This window comes from Aethalodelphis obliquidens, unplaced genomic scaffold (genome assembly GCF_003676395.1).
Source record: "Aethalodelphis obliquidens isolate GAN/ISIS:26980383/991018 unplaced genomic scaffold, ASM367639v1 scaffold37, whole genome shotgun sequence".
Taxonomy (NCBI): Eukaryota; Metazoa; Chordata; class Mammalia; order Artiodactyla; family Delphinidae; genus Aethalodelphis; species Aethalodelphis obliquidens.
This window is the reverse complement of record NW_020837981.1, coordinates 10,354,343-10,377,451: the sequence shown is the minus strand read 5'-3', so window position 1 is coordinate 10,377,451 and position 23,109 is coordinate 10,354,343. Positions and strand designations below refer to the sequence as shown.

The 23,109-nt window shown below is 46.0% G+C and overlaps 1 protein-coding gene across 6 annotated transcripts in view; it reads left to right on the top strand.

Moving 5' to 3' along the window:
• KAT6B (lysine acetyltransferase 6B) overlaps positions 1-23,109 on the top strand; it is a 195,391-nt gene that overhangs the window by 1,447 nt on the left and 170,835 nt on the right. For 3 of the 6 annotated variants that reach the window (XM_027129790.1, XM_027129792.1, XM_027129786.1), the window contains exon 1: positions 12,995-13,366. The exons of 1 other annotated variant lie outside the window; for it this stretch is intronic. The gene's annotated coding sequence lies outside the window, so the exon portion shown is untranslated. Of the gene's footprint in view, positions 1-12,206; positions 12,261-12,994; positions 13,367-23,109 lie in introns of those variants that run through there. 2 more of the 6 variants (XM_027129788.1, XM_027129787.1) reach the window with 2 other exon arrangements.

The following is a 23,109-nucleotide window of genomic DNA, read 5'->3' as shown; positions in this document are numbered from 1 at the left end:
AGCTGCAAATTTTTAAATGCACATCTTTGACCCAACAATTCCAATGTTAGGCACTTATCTTGCAGACACGTGTATCTTGCGAAATGTTACACTGTTAAGTGAAAAATGCAAGGTACAGAACCGTGCATTATCATATGCTATTGTTACCAAGTCCAAGCTCACTCTGCTCACCTCACGACAGGCCAATAAATTGGAGACGAGGTGTGGAGGCAAGGAATACGACTTTATTTGGAAAGCCGGCAGACCGAGAAGATGGCAGACTAGTGTCTCTGAAAAACCATCTTATTGGGGTTTGGATGTCAGTTTCTTTCATAGCACAGAGAAGGGGAGGAGATGAGGAAGTAAAGTAAAAAGGTCATAAGTTTTGCAAATATCACCTGGAATGGGCAGCCTTGGGGAGGGGATGTGTTAATTTCTTCTTTCTGTAGCCATCCACAGGTGGAACAGGGTCCGGATATTTCCCTGAACAAAGGCACTTTGGTTTAACATTCAGGCAGAGGGGCAGGGTTCCCCAAGGCAGGCCATTATGTATAGACAGTATCCTTTTAGTGAACAAAAGAAGCTGAAAGCAAAGGTTAAAGTAAAAGAAACAGGTCCAACATGTAATCGGATTTGGCTCTTCCCTGTTATACTATCAATCGAGTTTATATCTAAAACCACGTGGCTGTACCATAACTTTCTTAACTTTTCCCCTAATGCTGGGTGCGGTGTTTCCATGTTTTTATGATTATAGGTAATGCTGGATAGACATCTTTTGTGCATGAATCTTTGCCTACATTTCAGATTATTTCTTTAGGACAGTCCAGATTACTGCCTCAAAGAGAATTTATGATAACAACCACTACAGCTACCATCCCTGTTTGTTAAGCAGCCTGTATTTTTTCCTTTCATCCTCACAACAGCCCTGTGAGGTAGGGAGAAGCATCCCATTTTTCTCATCCTTGAGGAAAGGGGCTTAAAGGAGGCCAAGTGACTTGTCCTGGGGTACACAACTGGAATGGTGAGGATCAGGACTCACATCTGCTTGACTCCCACGCCCCAGCTTTAGAGTCCGCTCAACTGCGTGGGGCATTTTTAAGGCTCTTGATAAACGTTGTCAAATTACTTTCCAGAAACTTCGCATCAGTTTACGGTCCCAGAGAGAGTGCTAAGCTTGCCACACCCAGGCCAATGTGGGGGGATTCCATATTTTCATTTTGCTAATTCAGAAGGGAAGAAAAATAGGGTCTCACATGTCTTTTTTTAAAATATAAATTTATTTATTTATTTATTTGTTTATTTTTGGCTGCATTGGGTCTTTGTTGCTGTGCGCGGGCTTTCTCTAGTTGTGGCGAGCGGGAGCTACTCTTCATTGCAGTGCGCGGGGCTTCTCACTGCGGTGGCTTCTCTTGTTGCGGAGCACAGGCTCTAGGCGCACGGGCTTCAGTAGTTGTGGTGCACGGGCTCAGCTGCTCCGCGGCATGTGGGATCTTCCCGGACCAGGGATCAAACCCGTGTCCCCTGCATTGGCAGGCGGATTCTTAACCACTGAGCCACTCAGGGAAGCCCCTCACATGTCTTCAATAACTAGTAGTTCTGAACATTTTTCATAGGTTTATTAGCTATTTGTACTTTTCCTCTTTTTTTAACTGTTCATGTTGGACTATGTATTATTTAAAATATATCAAACTTTCTTTAAAATGTATCATGTCAATTCTTATCTAGTCTCAGTCAAAACACTGGCTCATGTGGGCAAAAGTGGCAGCCGAGGCAAGGTGGTGGGTTGTTCCAGCTCCTGTGTCCTTGGCTTTACACGGGAGGTCCAAATCCAGGAGGTTTATGGGACCTCCGTGGGAGAAATCGGGCACATTCAGATTGAGAAAGGTGGCAGCAAGGAGTTGGATGTGATGCTTAAAAAAACCCACACTACAATGTCCCAGCTACGTATTTATTGCTTTCTGCTAGAGCAATAAATGTCTGGGGTCATCCTCACTAAAATGGATCTTTCCTTCTGCATGATGGCTGATGTCAGGCTGGTGATGACGCTCTGGCTGGCACCCCCCAGAGGCAGGCACATTTTCAGCACAGACAGAGCTCCTCCAGGTGGGAACCTGCCAGTTTCCAGAACCTTCTGCCTGATTTCCTTTCTTCCTTCTGTGCAGGCCACTGGGGTCATGTCCAGCCGGAGGAAAAATGCTGGGCGCGGGCTCCCCGATGGCGGAGGCACAGAGGCCACGCCAGGCCCAGGTCCTGCCGGGCTGGCCCTTCCCGGGGAGGTGGTGGCGCAGGGCGTGGGGCTCCCCGAGGCAGCCTGGCGGGGAAGGGAGGCCGAGGCACCGGGCACAGGGAGGGCTCCTATCAGCGCCTGCTGCTCGCTGCAAGTTTGGTGCGCCTGACAGCGGCCCTTCAGCAGGGTGAATTCTTTCAGAAAGGGACTCATTCACACGCTGCCAAGACATCCGCGGCCTAGTCTTGAATTCACACAAAAAATTAAAAACGGAACAGCAGCCGGGCTAATTTAGCAACTTGCAGAGATGCCCCTGATGCTCCTTCGCGCCGAGAAGGGGCCTTCCGCCTCCGGGAGGTCTCACCGGAGTTATTTTGAGTCCTGCGACTCTGGGCCTGCCGGTGACAGCTGAGTGACTTAGGTGGCACCGTGGGACGCTGAATGACAAAGGCACAGAACATCGCCCGGTGGCTGGCAGGTGAGGCCGCGGCGGGCGCGACTTTGCGCCCAGGAGCCTCCGCCCCAGCACCCGTCTGCGGAAGCTTCGTGTCCTCGCTCGCGGCGTCGCTCCTTCCTCCTCTCTCTAAAAAAACTCTTGTCGGAATTAAATGAGAGGCTTTGGCACGCCGAAAAGTGGTTGTTCCGGAGTCCTCACGGCCTGGAAGTGGTCGGGCCTCTGGCCTCCCTGAGGCCTGGCCTGGGCGGTTCTTCTTTGTCACTGCCAGCAGCACCTTCTCTTTCTCCGTTCCGTCGAGTGCCAGGACTCTTTGCTTCTGCCTCAGAGGCCGCTTTGCCTTCCGAGCCTCCTGCCTTCGCGCCTTCCCTTCCTTGGTGGAGCCAGCCTCCTCTCTGGCCAAGAGCCTCCGGCGTCGGTGCCTGGGTGAGGTTATGGGTGCCGCAGTGTAGCTTCTGGTTTGCGGGAGGGCGCCATGTGGGCAGTGTGAGGAGGGCAGGTTGCTCAGTACCTGCCTGGACTCCTGAACAGCCCCGCGGGACCACCCTCATGGGGCAGTGGCTGTAGCCCTGGGCTTTGAATTCAGACCTCACTGACAGGCACGGAAAGGGAATTCTGACCTCCTGCCAACCACTCAATACCTCAGGGCCACAGTTTCCTTGTCTGTAAAATGGGGGATAATAGCAGTATTTAAAAAGGATTTTTGTGAGGGTCAAATGAGCCAATTCAGGGAAATCACTTAGCCCTGTAAGTACTCCATAAGTGGTAGCTATTATTAATAATATTGTTAGGCCAAGCACTCAAAAGCCATGCTCAGCCAACATGCTCCCGCAGTCCACTTCAACATCCCTTATTCCCCCACTGTTTATCCTAAGAGGTTTTGAGTAGAGCCACAGAATTACACAACACCATGCCCAACGATTGAGTCCCCTACTCCTTTAATTGACAGGAACAAAATGCACTTCTCCTAGCCACCTTGCAAATCAGCTCCTAGGTCGTTTGTCATTTCTTAGAGCTCCAAGAGTAGGCCGAGAAGCTGCAAAAAGGGCACTGAATGGACTGGGGCAGAATTTCTTTCCCTTAAGAAGCAGACATTTTTCCATTTTTGAGTTTCAACAAACTCAACTTACAGTGGTGACAAAGTTAATTATTTGGAAGCCAAAAAGCTAATCACTAAGGTGATTCCAACTTACTTCTACTGTGTTCAGAAACACAGTAGATTCTAGCCTGAGAATGACACTACCGCCCCAGGCTTTCACAGCTTTTTTGGTTTGTTTGTTTTTTTTTTTTGCAGTACGCGGGCCTCTCACTGTTGTGGCCTCTCGCGTTGCGGAGCACAGGTTCCGGACGCGCAGGCTCAGCGGCCATGGCTCACAGGCCCAGCCGTTCTGCGGCATGTGGGATCTTCCCGGACCAGGGCACGAACCTGTGTCCCCTGCATCGGCAGGCGGACTCTCAACCACTGCGCCACCAGGGAAGCCCCACAGCTTTTATTTAATGAAGAAACTGATCCACTTTTTAATTCTCTTCATCTCACCAACAGTTTTACTAAAGCATTCTGGGGTAAGTCCAACATAATGTGATATATCTGATATACCACGGCCAATGGGCAGTCAGCTGGGGTGCTTGGAGAAAAGGATAATTAGGAGGGAAGTGCTTTTACCTCAAGGACACAGTTACTGAGATTTTAAAAAGGTATTTGTAAAGTACTGCATTTAGGGAATATATTAATTTAGGTTCTCCAACTCTACTACCTGCTGTAGTAGACAAACTTCCACACACATCTCTTCGGCTTAACACAACAAAATTTATTTCTCCTGTTACACATTCAAACCAATTGTGGGATTGGGGGAATCTGCTCCATTCATTCACTCAGGGGTCCAGGCTGATAATGGCTCTGCCGAATTGTACAATGGCTTCTCATCTGTAAACACATGGCTTCTGAGATCCTTCTGCAGAGAAAGAGAGAATGGAGAACAACCACCCTGGTTCTTAACTTCCTTGACCCAGAAGTAGTACATACCACTTCTGCTAATAGTCCATTGGCTGAAACTAGCCACATGATCTAACCTAACTGAAAAGAAGGCTATGAAAATAGGGGAGGATAGGTAATACTTGGTGAACACTAATCTCTCTGCCATAGGTTGAGATACTACAAACTACAAATAAATTGAACTTGGAGTTGTTATTTTAGGTCATCAGTTGTGATTCAGGAAACAAAACAGGAGCCATTATAGACTATTTACTAAAGGTTATCATTCGATGTGTGGCATTGCAATGGAAAGAAAATGGAAGATATCAGTCCCAACCAGTAGATATGCCAAGTCACATCAGCCGCTGAAGTGAGCCACATGGAGCAGAATAATAGGTCACAAACTCCAGAAGTGGGTAGCTAAAACAGTTGTGGGAGTAGAGAGAGTGGTTTCAAGTATCTCTCTCTCTCTCTCTCTCTCTCTCTCTATATATATATATGTGTGTGTGTGTATATATATATATACACACACACACACATATAGCAGAGAAAAACCAAATGTAAAATATAATAAATGTAGTATATAATAAATAAAACACACCCACTGATCAAATGCTGAAACGTTAAATGTTTAAAGACACTCCCCAACAAATACATAGCTTAGAAAAAGTGGTTTTAGATTAGGTAACAGGAAGTACAATTTTACAGTGGTTAGGGAATGTATTCATCCAACCATCATATATTTAATGAATGCCTATGATGTATATCACACTATACAAGAAATATTTAAACTTATGAGGTTTACAGTCTAATTTATGAATTTTATAAGAGGTTTTAGATAAGCAGATAACAGATCCTTAACCTTTTTACTCAACATAATTTTTTTTTTTTAGTTGCGGCATGTGGGCTTCTTAGTTGTGGCATGCAAACTCTTAGTTGCGGCATGCATGTGGGATCTAGTTTCCCGACCAGGGATCAAACCCGGGCTGCCTGCATTGGGAGCGCAGAGTCTTACCCACTGGACCACCAGGGAAGTTCCATCAACATCATTTATTAATACCATGTGCAACGCAATTTGGGGAATATAAAGATAAACCCAGTCCCAACTCTGAAGGAGTTTCTGGCCAAGGTTGTTATGATCAAGCTCAACCATGGTCTCCCACAAGCAGTCTTGTTACTAATACCGGGAAAGATATGGAGCTGGTTAAATGGCTCACCAGGCTGATCCTCTTGGCCGTCTTTGGGATGTTTTTAACTTGCTAACTTGAATGATTGGATGTGGACTGAATTGAGGACCTTATAGATGAAAAGGCTAATTCAGGCCCTCTGTCTGCAGTTCTGTTAAAAAATTGGAGTATTTCCAGACATGGAATGATTATCATACATGCAACCTGTCTGAGAAGTCTCAATATCCTAGTAAGTCCTAGTAAGTTGCTTTTTACTACTTCAGTTTCCCTAGCTGAAAATTTTACTGCAAACTTCAGTCACAACAGAAATATTGACTGAGGTAAAAAATTAGAATACACACCAACAGATTATATTTCAGTGTAAGGACCTACAACTAATTCTCCCCCTTTCCCCTCCTCTTTTTCTTTTTTTATTTTAAAGATTTATTTATTATTTATTTTATTTATTTTTGGCTGTGTCGGGTCTTAGTTGCAGCATGCGGGCTCTTCCTTGTGGTGCGTGGGTTTCTCTCTAGTTGTAGAGTGCAAGCTCCAGGATGCATGGGCTTTGTAGTTTGCGGCACGCGAGCTCTAGCTGAGGTGTGCTAGTTGCGGCCCACGGGCTTAGTTGCCCTGCGGCGTAGTGGGATCTTAGTTCCTTGACCAGGGATCGAACCCTCCTCGCCTGCATTGTAAGGCAGATTTTTTGCCACTGGACCACCAGGGAAGTCCCCCTCTTTTTCTTTATTATCCACACTTTCTATGACAGATATGTATAAAAATGTTATAATTTTAAAATGCGGTAGGAAATAAAGAAAGGTATTCAGCAGTTTCACTCTTTCATCAATTGTTTAGACACTTTACATACAAGAATGATGACCTTTTGGGAATCACAGGGTAAGCCAATAATAAATTACAGAGAGCAGAGATTTGTAATTTACTGTTTAAATATGTTGTAGGATTTGGGGCCTGGCCAAGGCTTTAGAGATGATGTAAAATAACTCTCTTGATTTAATCTATTCATTAACAAATATTTATTAAGCATCTGCTATGTACCAGGCATTGTACTAGGCTCTGAGGACAAAACTGTCCATACGGGGCTTACTGTCTCATTGAAAACCTGACTTTTAAGACATTGCCACTCTGTGATTTGTCCAAGGACACATATTAGTTGGTGGCAGAGATGGATAAAAATCTGGTACCTACTTTTATTTTGGTGCTCTCTTCCATATTCCTTTGCCACTGCCCTTCTGAGCTATATATTTTCTTTCTGTATTAAAGATAGAATAAGAGAAAACCATCTTCAATTAATTGAGCACACTGAGTTGGGCATATTGGAGAAAATTGTTAATGATTAGATTGAACATGATCTATATACTTCTTACCCCTGGAAAAGTGTAAAATAGTCCAGTGATTCCTAAATGCATTCTGGTCGGGTAGCCAGACTCAGAGGTAAAGTTTCACTCTCTGCCTTGAAATGGAAAAAAAAAAAAAGAGGAAGAGAGAAAATGTACATGTTGATGTAGAGTTATTCACTTTCATTTCATGGGCGGGACTATCCCTTATTCAGAGAGTTCTTTCTTTTATGGAATGATGCAGATAGTGGATGGCAATTAGTTCTTTTAAAAGATGTCCTTAAAAATAAATAAATAAAATAAAAGATGTCCTTATTATCAAAATTAAAAGTTGGCAACTTTGTCATTTTCCCCAATTTCAAAATCCAAAGGACTGGGAATCATTAAATTAAATATTGGGGTAGTTCAGTTTTCCTTTGGTATAGCCTAGTGCTAAAAACTGCGTCTTTATTAAGACTCCCTTAAGTCTCAAAACAATATCAAAAACATCCCTGAGAACTCTCTCCTCTCAGCAACATTTAGCTAATTTTATGATCTTTTACCACCCTCCTGTCTTCTTCAGAATTTCTCACTTGATGCTGAGGCATCATCCTGGTAAATATAAACCAGTGGTTCTGTACTGTGATTGCACAAAGTGCTTAAAAAAGAATACTGATAATCAGGCCCCACCCCCAAATATTCTTAAGTGCCCTGAGGTGGGACTTGGTGCTAGGCAGATTCAAAAGTTCCTCAGGGCTGCTCTGGTGGCGCAGTGGTTGAGAGTCCGCCTGCCGATGCAGGGGACACGGGTTCGTGCCCTGGTCCGGGAAGATCCCACATGCCGCGGAGCAGCTGGGCCCGTGAGCCATGGCCGCTGAGCTTGCGCATCTGGAGCCTGTGCTCCACAACGGGAGAGGCCACAACAGTGAGAGGCCCACGTACAGCCAAAAACAAACAAAAGTTCCTCAGGTGATTCTAATGTGCAGCCAGGGATGGGGAACCACAGGTGTGGATGGTGTTTATTAAGTAGCTTCTATGTGTCAGGCTCTAGGGCAGTTGTACAGATGAACAAACCGGGCTAAGCAGTAGAAAAAAGCTCATTAGGAAAACAGACTGGCAAAATGTGACAACAGAGTGTAATAAGTGCTTTCTTTTATTCCGTAATTCAACAAATAATAACAGAGCACTTAACAAGTGCCAGAGCTGGAGTAAAGTTTTGCTTCAAGTCCTGTGGGCTACCTGCAGAGACCAGGGAAACTTCACAAAGAGCCTGCAGCCAAGCAGGGATTTGGAGGAATCTTTTTCCAAGGTCTTCGTCAGATAAGCTAAAGAGGGCGAGCAGGGCTGCAGAGGGAACAGCGTGTGCTGGGCCTGGAGGAGTGTGTGGGGCTTGGAGAAGCCGGAGATGAGATAATGGTTGGGTGCAGATGTGCATAGCCTTAGAGGTAGACTGAGGAGTGTAGACTTGGTCCAGAATGCATATAAAAGACACTAAAGGTTTTTTTAGCTGGAACAAATGGGGTAAGAGTGCAAAATACTGCTATTTAAAACAATGCATGCTTCTCATACACATTTATAGCTTGGATTTGCTAGCTTACTTAAACGAATGGTTTGACTGATCATCCCCCACCCCCTTTGCCCTTGACTGACAAAACCGCACTGTGACCTTGTTAGGATACAGTTTCCAGTCGTGTGGCAGGTGGAAGGACAGTATAGACCAATGGTTTTTAAGTGACTAATTGAATGTGAATAGAATTCATCATGGGCTGTGGCCTGGACAAATCAGTTCAGGGTCCCTGCTTGCTGCCTCCCTTACCCAATTTCTTTCAGAAGGACTTGTTAGTGAGTCTATGGATGTGATCCCTCTTATCAGAGTATTTGTCTGACTTGCTTCAGAGCAGGTAAGCAAACCCAAAAGATCAAACCCTCCAGGTTCCCTTCAGCTCCTGAAGCTACTCTGCATTCTTTTTTATCCTTCCTCAGGACTCAGGGACAAATAGGTCAGACCATGGAATCATCTCAGTACTAGGGACTATAACCTTCTGGCTAAGAAGCTCACAAAAGAAACATTCCTTTGCAGTTGGGAAAGAAGGGGATTCAGCCTAAGCCAGTGGTTATGGTCATAAGCTTCAAGCCAAGTCATGGGCTAAAAATGTAGATTTGGGAGCCTCACTATAGACCTACTGAATCAGAATCTGGGGTTAGGCCAAGGAACCTGTGTTTTAAGCACTCATTCCCAGATTATTTTGATGCCACTGATCTGTGGACCACACTGAGCAGTTCTGGTTGGTGCCCATTGGCAACTATTTTGGGGGAGGGAGGAGGACTGGTCAGATGGGCCCCTGGATTCACAATCCTTCAGTACAGTCAGCTTTTAAATTTTGCACTATGCTTGGTTTTCAATTCAAGTTATTTCTAGGTTAACTTCTTAATTGAGCTGTTTAGCTCAGCCAAGGATTTGAGATACCACAGATAAAGAGAGAGGTTTAGGAGGAAGCATTAAGTATCTCCAGCTGTGTCTCTGTTATCCTTTCCAGCCCCACTTATCTGAAGAGCCAGGATTTCTCAAAGGACAAGTAACCTTGGAGGGAAGTATCATTGGGAAAGCAACACAGTACCTTTCCTTGCCATGCCCATTAGAGAACTATGTTTGTTAAGAAAAGAACCTCAAAAGACACATCAAGATGTTGTATAAAGATACTTCCCTCTTCTGTGTTTGCCAGCTCCTGGGATTACAGGAGCACAAGTTTAGACAAATAAGACCCATTTCTATCTAAGGTATCTGTTCAGGTCTTGATGCACTGGAAATCCATGTGGCTAACTCATTAGTGATAACAAGTGTTAGATGCTCATAAATCTTCCACAATTCATTGGCTGAAGACATCTTAAATGTGGACTTATGGGTTTTATTGTCTTTGGTTGCTTCTTTAGCATACTCTGAGTGTACAGATTTGGGGTTTTGAAACTTGTTTTTAATTAAGACATGGTTTATTTTTATTGCTTGAGATAAAATGCAGGCTGGGAGACTCAAATCTAAGTTACAAAATAAAGTGCATCTGGGCAGACCATAGGAAAAAAGATAGAACATAAAGGCTGAAGTGTGTGCCAGGATTCTCAAGTTTACTTAGTAATTTCTTGGGGAATAAAAATCCCAGCACCTGCATTATTAAAAAAAAGCACACCTTATAAATGTCCTTCTCTTTGAAATACCTAAATGAACTAGACTGAATTATAAACTAATGGCTTGTAAAAATTCACCTTGAGTCAGCTACTGAAGATACTAAATAAAAGAGGTAGAGACTCTGAGGAAACCCAACCTGCTGCTTGTTTGTTTTATCAGTAATGTAACTCAAAAGTAGCCAAGCCAATGGCGGATGGTGGAGCTTTCCCTGTGTTTTGTTTCCCTGAGCTGAGCCCGTGAATGCCAAGATTTAATCTAAAGAGGTTTGTGTTTTAAAAACTAACAACCAAGTAATAAAACACCTATAAAAGGGATTTATAATGGAACCAGTGACAGTTTTGAGTGTAGTATTACAACTCTTCTGCTCCCCCTCTCCCTTTTTCTATCCTTTCATGCAACTCTGTGCCCTTTGTCTTAGCTCCTTTCTCACCTTGCTGCCAGGAAGCATATCAGTAGGGGCAGCTCACACTCCAGAGAAGCAGACCATCTTTAAAAAGTGAAGTGTGTGCTGAGCTCTGCATTTGATGACTGCGCTGTGCTGCTTGTTTTGTTTGAGATAAGTTGCTCTAACAAAGTACCTACCTAGTGTGTACAGTGGTTTCTAATGGGAAGTTGAAGATGCTGCTGTTGCAGTGTCAGTGCCATGAGGATGCTAGAGTCAACCAGGGGACTCCTCTCCCTGGGACCATGTGTCACCCTGCCAGGGCCCAAGATAGCCCTGGGACAGACTTCAGTCAACAGGTGGCTTTCCACCTAGGCCACCATGCCTGAAACTTGGTTCTTTTACAAAGCCATAGTTCTCCTCCCCCTCACCAAGAAATGGCGCCTCGGAAGGGAAACTTCGTACTCAAACTCTGTAGGAGCCATTTCTCGAGCCTACTTTTTCTATTTTCAGAGGTTTCCCCTGCCAGCATCCCACCCATCTCCGGGAAGAACGAGGGACTCTCTCTTCACAGTCTGGAGGGCGATGGGAGGCATGTGGGCAGCGTAAGAGTGGCCTCGCCTGGGCGGCCAGAGGAGTCCCCAGCCTCCCTCTTGTGGGCCTCAGGAACTCGGGGGGCCCAGGGGAAGCCTGGAAAACCGAACTTCGCCATCAGCCTTCCTTCGAGCGCTGGCTAGAGGAGAGGGGGAAGGGCCCCCCAGCCGTCTCCCCCCGCCCCCCAGCCCCTCTGCCATCCGGCTACACCGCCCAAGAAAGCACTGAGAACGCAGCTTAGAGCTCTCCAGCTCCTCGCAGGCCGGGAGAGGGCATCTTGAGGGGCAGCTTCCCCCTCTAGCCCGCGTGTGACATCCCCACTCCCACCCAAGGATGCCGCCGCCGTGCCCTGTCCGCAGTCGCTGAATGTCACTGCTCCCTCTTCCTCCTGATCAGGGTAGACACAGCTCCTGAGGCATCCCCCCACCCCAAAACTGCCGCGATTGCCCGAGGGTACAAGGCCCGGGCGGAGGACGAAGTTTGGGGCCCACAGCGGCGGGAGGGGGGGCGCGTTGGCGAGGACCGCACCTCTTAGTCCCAGCCCTGGCGGGCACACTCCCCGCCCAAAACGGCCCAGGCGTCCCCATCCTCCCGCGGACACCGGCATCCCCGCCCTCCCCCGAGGGCGGCAAGCGGAGCCCCCCAGGGCGGAGGCAGGTACCCCCGGGGCGGGGACTGGGGCGGGCGGGGTCCAGGCTGCGCCCCCGGCCGGGCCGGGCGGGCTAGCTGGCGGCGCGGGGGGAGCGGGGCTGGGCGGCGCTGCCTCGGGCTCTGTGCGCTGCAGCCCGGAGCCGAGGAGGAGGAGGCGGAGGAGGAGAAGGAGGCGGCGGCGGTGGGTCCCGGGCGGGGGGAGCGCGGCGCTGCGGACCCGGGCGGCTGGCAAAGGACGAGGCGGAGGCTGAGGAAGGCAGCGGGGAGACCCGGGCTGCAGCAACAAAGGGCAGCAAGCGATTGGCCGGGCTGCAGGCGAGGTTAGCCGGGGACCGGGGTGGCTGGAGGCAGCGGCGAACGGTGCACGTGCTTGCAGACACTGGCGAGTGTGCAGCCGGGGGGGTGCACGCCCGGCGGGTAAAGGCTTGCTCCCCCTCGGCATGGGATGGCGAGGAGGGTGCAGCTACATCGTACTGCCCGCACCCGGCCTGAGGCTTGCAGGATAGGGGTGCGTGGGGGGTAAGGATGCGAGCCAGGGGGCGGGCGAGTAGTCGCCCGGGACGGGACGGGAGAGGGTGGAGGAGGGGGCGGGATGGAACGCTCCAGGAGGCGCGCCCGTCCGCGCGCTCCACCGCAGGAGCTGGCGACTGAGAACCTCGAATTTTAACTTCGCGTGCCCGCCCGCGCGCGCCCGCCCGCGCCCACCCCTAAATCCTGCGGCCGCCGCCAGCGATCAGCTCTCACACAAACTTTAGCTGCGGGCTAGGGGCTTTGGGGTTGTGGGGGAGGGGAGAGGGACTAGGCCCTCTGATTGGCGTTGTCTGCAGCCAATAAGGCCAAGCGCCTCTCCTGCGAGTAGACCCAATCCATTTCTAGAGGTAGAAGGGGCGGGTAGGTGGAAGTAGAGGTGGCGCGGTGTCTGGGAGAGAGAAAAAGGGCTGGACCAATAGGTGCCCAGAAGAGGCGGGCCCAGAGGTCTGTTGATTGGTACTAGCAGTGGACCCTCCCCCGGGGTGGTACCGGAGGGGGGGTATGATGGGTCGAGGGGTGTGGCTATGCGGAGGCGAGATGACCGGCAGGATCCTACCCCAATGGGCTGCAGAGTGGTTACTGTGTGGGTGACGGACAGATCCTTAGGCCAACGGGTGGCCCTAAGTGTCTGCGGTCTAGCCCAATGGGGCAGCGCCGGGGCGGGGCCGCAGCTCGGGTTTAATGAGACTCCATTGGGCTGTAATCAGTGTCATGTCGGATTCATGTCAACGACAACAACAGGGGGACACAAAATGGCGGCGGCTTAGCTCCTACCCCTGGCGGCGGCGGCAGCGGTGGCGGAGGCGACGGCACCTCCTCCAGGCGGCAGCCGCGGCTTCTTTCTCAGGCAGCGGCAGCGCCCCCAGCAGGTGCGGTGACGGTGGCGCGCGGCCAGGTCTGTCACCCACCCCGCGCGTTCCCAGGGGGAGGAGACTGGGCGGGAGGGGAGCGGGCGGGGGGGATATCGGGGGCTTGTGACGCCCCTCCCACAGGCCTCTGCGCGAGGGTCACCGCGGGGCCGCTCGGGGTCAGGCTGCCCCTGAGCGTGACGGTAGGGGGCGGGGGAAAGGGGAGGAGGGACAGGCCCCGCCTCATCGAGGCCTCCAGGGCAAGGGGCGGGGCTCGAGGATGGAGGAGGCGGGGCGATATGGGGTGGGGGCGGGGCTCGGGTGGTCGGAAGGCGGGGGTTTGGAGGGGTTTTCTGAGTGGGAGAGACCCAGTAGGAACGGTGGGGGGCCAGTGAGTGTCTGGGAAGTACACGCCCAGTGAGGGGGTGGGTGGGAGGGGAAAGTGGAGGTGTGCAGGCAGGTGCAGAGGGGAGAGAGGGGAGAGTGGGAAGAGTGCAAAATTGGAGATGTGGAAGGGGAACCGAGGGGCAGGTGAAATGGTGCAGAAGGGTGAGATTACAGTTATCTGGGGGCAGAGTAAGAATGGATTTGGGTGTGGTAGATGTGGAGTAGTGTTGAGAAAGCGATGCAAAGTAGATATTGGATTGGAGAAAGTATTGGGGAAACTGAGAAACATGTACAGTTACTGTGCTGGGAAGGAGGTATGTGGGTGAATTGGCATGTTGGAATAGGAAGGTTCGCTAGCTTTGGGGAATAGGAAGCATTAAAAAAAAACATGGAGGGATGGGACGGATATTCTTGGGAGTCTCTGAAAGGTAAGACAGCACAGCAGACTTAAATGTAAAGTGAGGCTACTTAGAACTTAGATATACGCAAAATATATCTAGCAGAAAATCTCATGGGGTCAGGGGATTGGAAAGGGTGACAGGTGTGAAGAAAGATGGGTGGGGCTGGGTGAATGTGATTTAGACTGCACCCAGAGTGAGGATGGGGCAGCAGAGAAAGGTGTTAGTTTGGGATATAGGGTTGTTTGATAGGCTGGATTTCTTGGGTGTAACTTGAGCTGGGGTCAGGAAAGGGGGAACAGGGTGTCTGTCTCAGAAGGAGGCTCCCTGTGTACTACCTCGGGAAAGGGCATTGTGTAGTTTTGAATTTGTAAGTACTTTGGTCTGAGGTGAGTGCAGGGAGTGGTGTGAGACAAGGGGCAAAGGCAGAGGAGGGGTTAGATTACAAACGTGGAAAATAGGAAAAGAGAACCAATGAAACAAGTTGGGGGTGGAGGTGCCCAGAAATTCAAGGTAAAGAGAAAGAGTATATGAAGACTCTTCCATGTAGGGACAGGAGGTGGGAGTAGATAATGGGAATGTTGGGATAGTTATGTGGTACTCCAAAAAAGGTATGTGTTTGTTGGCTTGTTTGTTTTGTATGACTATGAGTAAAGTACATTCTTCCTGTCTAGGTACCCTAGATTTTCTGGGATAGACCTGAAGTAAAACACTCCATTCTTTTTTTTTTTTAATCAGTTTATTTATGTATGTATTTATCTTTGACTGCATCGGGTATTCGTTGCTGCACGCCGTCTTTTGTTAGTTGCTTGGAGCGGGGGCTGCTCTTTGTTGTGGTGCGCGGGCTTCTCATCATGGTGACTTCTCTTGTTGTGGAGCACGGGCTCTAGGCGCGCGGGCTTCAGTAATTGTGGCACGCAGGCCCATTAGTTGTGGCTCAAAGTCCTGGAGCGCAGGCTCAGTAGTTGTGGCGCACGGGCTTAGGTGCTCCGCGGCATGTGGGATCTTCCTGGACCAGGGCTTGAACCCGTGTCCCCTGCATTGGCAGGCGGATTCTTAACCACTGTGCCACCAGGGAAGCCCTCCATTATTTATTTATTTTTTTGTGGTATGCGGGCCTCTCACTGTTGTGGCCTCTCCCGTTGCAGAGCACAGGCTCCGGACGCACAGGCTTAGCGGCCATGGCTCACGGGCCTAGCCGCTCCGCGGCATGTGGGATCTTCCCAGACCGGGGCACGAACCTGTGTCCCCTGCATTGGCAGGCGGGCTCTCAACCACTGCGCCACCAGGGAAGCCCCATTTTTTTTTTATTCATAAATTCTTCACACATTTATCAAAATGAATTGGGGCAGGTTTTTTTTTTTCATGTTTTTAAGAAGGAAAGCATAATGGATGTTTCAGTAAAGGTTAAGATTCTTACCTGAGAACTTATACTTAGGGTTGAAGGTTGAGAAGGTGAAGCGATGATTAAAGAAAAAAAGCAGAAGAAAAGATAGAGGCAGAGGAAGGTTTTAACATTAAAGGAGGAACTTAGCGGAATGACTGGCTGGTGGTAATGACACGGTCCGTTGAAATTTTGCCTACCAGCCAAACCCAGGCCTCTGAGTAGAGTGGATGTTATGTCATTGCCGTTACACCAAATGTTTCTCTCTGCACTGCTTGTCAGATGTAAGGCATAACAGGAATGAAAGGTAAAATAGGGTGAGTATTGGAAGGTAGTTGAGAAAGTTCCATAAATAATGTTAATGTACTTCTGAAACTTTTATGGACTTTCGAATACCAGTTAAAAGACTTAGCCAACCGATATGGCTTTACTAAATGCCAGGGTTCCTCACAGGTGACTTTTCAGTCTCTTAGATAGTTCTCGACACAATAGTTTCAGTTTTCGTGCATACCGTGTATACGGATGCCTGTAGTTTTATCAAGCGAGAGAAAAGGAATTGTTTTATGAAAGCAGAGATGTGTGAGCTGTAGTGATCCATCTTTGCTTATAGAACAGTAAATGACTAGTGGATGGGAGAAGTGTGAGGAAGGGATATTTCTTCCCTGTAATGCTTTAATTTGCATTTACAAAGCACCTTTAAGCACCTTTTTTTAGGACTCCCACAATCTTCCACAATTTTTGTATCATCCATTCCACTCTTGCTGGATATTTGTGAACTAAGCTGCTGTGAGTGTTCCCGTATCCGTCATCTGGTGTGCACGTGCACAGTGTCTCTGAGGTGTACACCTAGGAATGGAACTGCTGGTTCACAGGCAGCGTGACTGTTTATGCTGGTTTATGCCCATTGTCCCGGTGTAATTAGTAGTATAGCACCTTTAATTCTCAGCAGTGTCTGGATTTGGATGATGAGCTGTATGGTTGCCCTAGTCACGGGCTATGCTTGTCTTCAACTTTACTAGGTACCAGTCAGACTGTTTTCCAAAGTGTCGTACCACGTTATACTCCCTCCAGTATATTATCTCATATATATATATATATATATATATATATATATATATATATATATACGATCCCTGGCTTCTCGTCCTCCTCAACTTAGTTTTTTCAATTTAGGCAATCTGGTAAACTTTGCATTTACTTGATTAGTAAGGAGGTTGAATAGCTTTTCATATATTTATCAGCTACCTGGATTTCCTCCTTTGTAAAGTTCCTGTTTAAGTCGGCCCTCACCCCCACCCGCCTTTTTGTAAATTGGTTCTTGTGTCTTTCATTGCTAGAAGTTCTTTATTTACTCTGGATACAAATTCTTTGTCCTGTGTGTGTGTTGCAAATGCCTTCCATTCTCTGGCTTGCCTTTTCACTCTCTCTTTTTTTTTTTTTTTTTTTTTTGCGGTACGCGGGCCTCTCACTGTTGTGGCCTCTCCCTGTTGTGGAGCACAGGCTCCGGACACACAGGCTCAGCGGCCATGGCTCACGGGCCCAGCCGCTCCGTGGCATGTGGGATCCTCCCGGACCGGGGCACGAACCCGTGTCCCCTGCATCGGCAGGCGGACTCTCAACCACTGCGCCACCAGGGAAGCCCTGGTGTCTTTTAATGAACAGAACTTATTAATTTTAATGGAGTCAAATTTACTGGTCTTTTTTTTATGGTTAGTGTTTTTTTTTTTTTTTCGTTACGCCGGCCTCTCACTGTTGTGGCCTCTCCCGTTGCGGAGCACAGGCTCCGGACGCGCAGGGTCAGCGGCCATGGCTCACGGGCCCAGCCGCTCCGCGGCATGTGGGATCTTCCCGTACCGTGGCACGAACCCGTGTCCCCAGTATCGGGAGGCGGACTCTCAACCACTGCGCCACCCAGGGAAGCCCTGGTTAGTGTTTTTTTTTGTCTTGTTTTAAGACTCTTTTCCTACCCTCAGGTTAAGTAGATATTCTATCAGTATTCTAAAAGCTTTACTGACCTTAAAAGATGTATGATTATGAGTCAAATACACTCTTTTGACCCCATCCTCGCCATTACAAATCTGTTTTTGCTTTTCTTCACTTTCTTCTGTTCTCTGTCTTGAATTTTTACTTGTCTGCAACTATAACTAAGAGCCAGGTGCTGACTTTCCCTGTCTCATAGGAGAAAATGGTCATATAGACGGAAGTTCAGCCAGGTTAGATTTTACAGGTCTCCAGCTGACTGTATTGCCCTTTTTCCTTTTATGAGCTAGCATTTTATTGTGTTCCTGCTATGTGTCTGCCACCATCCTTGGTTCTTTCATATTTGTTATCTCAATTATTCCTCTTTACAGTTCTGCAAAACTGTACATTTTTCTCATTTTTACAAGCGGGAAGACAGACTTAGATTGATTCAGTAACATGTCCAATATCCCACAGTTTAGGTAGCTGACAAGGTGGGGACTTGATTCCTGAACTCTCTAGATCCATCCCATCATAGCACATCACCTTGTTAACACAAACCTGTTTGATAAGATCCAAAACCGATGAGAATAACTTTCTTTTAATGTAATATGTGCTACTTTAAGCACTCATAGAGATAATTATTGTGAAACCGGATAAAACTGTTGACCTCTCTGTGTATGTTAAAATAGGTAGAGTAGTGCGTGGACCTTAAGAGGTCCTTGGATGGGCAGTAGAGGTTCTGTAAGCCCTTGAAATTGTATGCAAATGTCTGTATGTACATGTGTTCCTTTTAAAAAATAGATCTGTAATTTTCTTGAGATTCTCAGAGGGCAACCCTAATGTGTTTTAAGGCTTCACTGGATATCCTGTTTGAAGACATCTGTGATAAAGTTAATGCAGAATTCTGAAATGATGTGTATTTTCAAAATAATCTTTAAAAAATTCAGATGTCAGATTTTTTTCTTAATATGTCATTCTCAGTCTTTGTCATTAAAACCCAGCTAAAGCTCATCTGAGAGTTGGAAGAAAACTAGGATTGAATAGCAATTTTTAAATGCCAAAAAAGATATTCTAAATTTAGTTGATTATTTCTTAAGTGAAAGTGCTTAGTTATAATATCATCATTACTAATCAGTGTACCCTGGCTCCAAAGGCCTGATGACTTCACATGACTTTTCATCTTGTCTCTAAAATCCTCTGTTTTACAAGGGATCAAATTTCCTGTGAGGTTCCTAACAGTGTGATTAAAGTTTAGAGACTGAAACTGTTGAGCACTTAAATGCAGGGATGACTATGCAAACGTAATTCATGGGCTTCACCAGGAGATTTGGGACATGTCTCTACTAATTTATGATGATGATATTGAAATTAATCTTTGCTAGGGATTATGGAAGCCATAATAGTTTATTGATGGTTCAGTTATTGTTTGTTGAAGCAGATTTACACAATTATAGTTTAATGACATAACAAGGATATTGTCAACTAGGAGCGCATGACATGAAAAATTAAACTTCCAATTAATCTAATATGTATTAGTTGAAATGATAATTTTCATGGTGATTTAGCCTCTTAGAAATCCTTGGAAAACATTATTAGCTTATGAATTGAAAACTCTCTATGTTAATGAGTAGTGAGAAAGAACTTAGTATTATTATCAAAAGATGGGGAATTAAATATTCAATTCAGCTAACATTTATGGAGTGCGTACTCTGGGCTTGCTGCTGAGTTAGGCTCATAAATATAAGTTGAACACGATTGATATGTGGAGAGAGGAAATACTGGTTGCTTTTGTTTGTTCCTTCAGTCATACTTCCCTCCAGCCTATACTGGATGGATACCATTGCCAGAATTATTCAAACGTTCAACAGATTTGTGTGTGCGTGCATGTGTGTGTGTGCTTGCACTCCACTATACCTTATTGTGTCACTACTCCTGCAGTGGCTTTCTGTTACTTCATCTGTCATGTTCACATGCCTCAGCCTGGCTTTTGTCACAGCCAGCTTTATTTCTTATTCCTCTTCAACACATCCCCACTCCAGGCATGCACATGGATTAGGTATCCCTTTAGTCTGACAGCTCATTCTTAGCTCTGTGCCTTCTCCTAGATTCCCTTCATTCATTTACTGATGCATTCATTTAACAAATAGGCATTGAGCCCCTCTTATGTTAAGTTGTGGTCCTGGGAAGTCTTGGGGCGCGCCAAGATGAATCAAACATGAGTCCTGTTCTTAAGAATTGTACAGTCTAGGGCTTCCCTGGTGGCGCAGTGTTTGAGAGTCTGCCTGCCAATGCAGGGGACACGGGTTCGAGCTCTGGTCTGGGAGGATCCCACATGCCGTGGAGCAGCTGAGCCTGTGAGCCACAACTACTGAGCCGGCACGTCTGGAGCCTGTGCTCCGCAACAAGAGAGGCTGTGATAGTGAGAGGCCCGTGCACCGCGATGAAGGGTGGCCCCCGCTCGCCGCAGCTAGAGAAAGCCCTGGCGCGGAAACGGGGACCCAACACAGCCAAAAATAAATAAATAAATAAAAGCCATTTCTAAAAAAAAAAAAAAAAAACACTACTCAAAAAAAAAAAAAAGAATTGTACAGTCTAGTAGGGGAGATGAGGTCCGTGTATGAGTAAGCAAAATACAAAGTGGAAAATGAATGCCAAATAATAAGAAAGCTAAAAGCTTCCTGTTAGACAAAGTGATGTAGGGCTTCTGAGAAGGTATCTGTTTGCACTGGGCCACAAAGGATTTGAATTGGGGTGGAGAGGCCAGGCAATTGTCCAAGTTCTGCCTTGTCTTTCAAGGTCCAGTTTAAGTCCTCTCCGTCCAAGGGATGTTCTACCCCTCCACACTCAACAAGGAATAGTCACGGTTGTTTTCAGACATTTTTCCTTCTGTATTCAGCGGAACCCTTTCTCTGAAGTGAATCTTATGGAGAAGCCCATTATACATAGAATAGTTAAGGTAGAGATCTTTGTTTGGTGCAAAGGATTATGGTGGCCCTAGTGTTTAACCCACAAGGGCACCTTCAGGTGGTGCCCATACCCAAGGCACTTTCTTACAAGAGATCCAAGGAGCCTAGTTTGAAAACCAATGGAGAGACAGGAAAGTGTTTAGGTTTTAGCATCTGAATTAAAATCTTTCATGACTTAGTGGTCTGAGGTCTTGACCTTCAGGAATCAGTTTTTCTTTTGCAAAATGCGGGCAACAATGCTACCTGCAGGGTTATTTTAAGGTTTACTGATAATCTATGTAAAGTGCCTGGTCTACAGTAGGTGTTGGACAATGGTTGCTATTATTATAGTTTAGTGCTTTATTTCTTTTTTAAAAAAATAATTTGGGGTGAAATTCACATAACATAAAACTAACCATTTTATTTTATTTAGTACTTATTTTTATAAATTTATTTATTTATTTTTGGCTGCATTGTGTCTTTGTTGCTGCACGTAGGCTTTCTCTACTTGCAGCAAGAGGGGGCTACTCTTCGCTACTCTGCGCGGGCTTCTCATTATGGTGGCTTCTCTTGTTGCGGAGCTCGGGCTCTAGGTGTGCAGGCTTCAGTAGTTGTGGTGCATGGGCTCAGTAGTTGTGGCTTGCAGGCTCAGTAGTTGTGGCGCACAGGCTTAGTTGCTCCGTGGCATGTGGGATCTTCCCGGACCAGGGCTTGAACCTGTGTCCCCTGCATTGGCAGGCAGATTCTTAACCACTGCGCCACCAGGGAAGCCCAAAACTAACCATTTTAAAGTGAACAATTCAGTGACATTTAGTATATTCACAGTGTTGTGTGACCACCACCTCTATGTAGTTTCCAAACATTGTCATCATTCCAAAATAAAATCCTTTACCCATTAAGCAATTTTTTCCTAACCACTTCCCCCATCCCTGCCTAGGCCCCACCAATCTATCTTCTGTTTATAGCTTTATCTGTTCTGGATGTTTCCTATAAATGGAATTATTATGATACGTAACCTTTTGTGTCTGGCTTCTTTCACAACGTATTTTTGAGGTTCATCCATGTTGTAGCATGTATCACTGCTTCATTTCTTATTATCACTGAATAATATTCCAATGTATGGATATATCACATTTTCTTCATCCATTCATCTGTTTATGGATATTGACCTTTTTCCACTTTTTGGCTATCGTGAATAGTGCTGTCATGAACATGAGTGTACGTGTACTTATTTGAGTACCTGTTTTCAGTTCTTTGGGGGTGTATACCTAGAAGTGGAATTGTGGGGTCATACGGTAATTTTATGTTTAACTTTTTGAGGAGCTACCAAATGGTGCTTAATCGCTTCTTATACCCACAGCATCTACCATAGGGCTGTACTCACAGAACAACATCTCACTAAATATTTGTTGGTTGTTCTTTGATTAGTATTTATAACCTCACCTCCCAATTCACGTTTTGGGCCTTGAGCATTAATTTTAAGGGAAATAGATGCATCCAGGACTTGAAAGTTAGCCAGTATCACCGTATGGATGTATCTGATTGTTGTCAGACAGCAGATATTTGTTCACCGAGGATGCTGTTTGGAGCAGCTGTGCTAATGCTCTGTGGTGGGTGGTTACAGAAGCAAAGTTAAGGTCCCTTCCCTTCAGCAGTGTATGTTCTGTTTCAGAAGATATTGTTAAGATTTGTGGATCCTCACTCAATTACATAGCAGGCTATGAAAAAATCCAGGAGCCTATGAAAGTGAGAGAGCTAAAAATAACTGTTAGCAAGCGAAACTCAGGATGACAAAAGAGTAAACTCTACTATTAATCTTTATTTTTTTCTACCACTGTTTTTGGCTCATCCACAATCTCATGACACGAGTGTTATGACATTGATTTTGAAACAACACACATTAGCAAAAGCTTAGAGGAGGCTTCACATATTATTTATGATCCAGGGTATTTTGACTCTTCTTATTGCTGACATGTGTATTTATGAATAGTGTTGATATTTATATAATACTAATGAAGCCAAAAGCTCAGTGTTGGACTAAGCATTTCTCTAGATCTGTTTAGAATAGTGTGTAATGAGTGATGTAAATAGTGTTTTACTATAAGACTGTATGATACAACCATATAATTTACTGATGTTATTTTGTAGTTAAAAATAAAATGATTCAAAACCTTAGAAAATAGAATAATTTAATTTTGATGTAACATGAGTCCCCAGAATTAATTTGGAATGACTTATTCTCATTTTGATAGGCTTTTAGTCCAACTTTCAAGTTTTTATAGAAAAAAATGAAAAGAGAATAATGGTTTTTAGGGTTGTACTTGTAATAGAATATGCTGTCTACGTATGAAACAAATCCTAGGGCTCTGGAAAAGAGAAGTGGTATGGATAATTCTGAATCAGGGGAAGAAACATTTCTATTTGCCTTTTGAATGAATTATGCATATTTTTCCTTAGATTTGTCTTTCTAGTTAGATACTGCTTAGACTAAAATTAAATTGGTTTTCAATCTATTCTGTTAGCATATACCAATTTACAGTGGGGCCAGTGGGATGTCAGAAACAAACCAGCCTAAGATTAAAAAATTTGCAGTGGATAATATACAAAGTGGATAATATACATGTGTTTAGTTGAGAATTGGCTGCAGATAAGAGACTTCTGATTTTGTTCCACTCCTAGCTCTGTGTGTGTGTATGTTTTTAACACTGATTCGG